The following is a 937-nucleotide window of genomic DNA, read 5'->3' as shown; positions in this document are numbered from 1 at the left end:
TTCTTTGCACTGGAAAATAAGATTAAAATGGAATGGATCATATTCTATGTGCCAGTGCCTGGCATATCCAAAAGGAAGGCTGAGTTTTGCACCATATCTTATTGTATAACTCCTCTGGTTCAGAGCTTCTACCATTCTACTGGCTTTCAAAGACCTGAAAGTAGTTTGTCTTCTATGTTTGTTTTATTTGCTCTGAAAAATTTTTAAATTAAAAGATCATACAATAAGAAAGAATTTTTTGGTGCGTCTTTAAGTCGTCTCTAAGAGAAATGAAATTAAAAGATCATATAATAAATGAGAAAGCCTTTGGATCCTAATTAAGCCAACAAGAGTTTTTTCACTAATTTCAAACTGCAGCCAGCTTCAGCTGAACAGCATAAATTATTACAGTAGTGCAGCACTCATACGACTATCTTGCAACACAGACTTATGCAAAAATCTTATAGATGAGAGTAAATAGAGACAGCAGATTAGGATAATCAGAATAAGATGGTAAAGCAAAATCTTCAGTAATCAGTGGTGATTATAAGCAAATAGTCCTGCACTTAAATCTAAGCAATTCACTTGCAAAATTCAAAGAGCCAAAGGAAAGGCTGCAAAGCAGATTTCAGCATTCCCTACCTTTTGGCCCATCCAAATTCACATGGTGAGTAGCAGTTCTCCTTCATTTCTTCCTCCAGGGAGTGGAAGACTTCAGAACTGGCAGCTTCTTGATGAAACTTCCAAAGATGCTTATAGAAATGTTCCCCGGAAGTCATAAATTTCTGTATGGGCTTCTCTTGAAGTTCAGCTTCCTGCTCTTCATAAGTTGAGCTGTCCTCCTCAGGAGGCTCACTGAAATCTGCTGCCACTGGAGAATCCAGGCAGTCTTCGAGGTCTGGAGAGGTGCTACCTCCATCACTGGTAGACTGGTCCATACTGTTTCCTAACTCTGTAC

Source organism: Nestor notabilis, unplaced genomic scaffold (assembly GCF_000696875.1).
Source record: "Nestor notabilis isolate BGI_N333 unplaced genomic scaffold, ASM69687v1 scaffold15806, whole genome shotgun sequence".
In the NCBI taxonomy this organism is placed as follows: Eukaryota; Metazoa; Chordata; class Aves; order Psittaciformes; family Psittacidae; genus Nestor; species Nestor notabilis.
Note: the sequence above shows the minus strand (reverse complement) of the source record.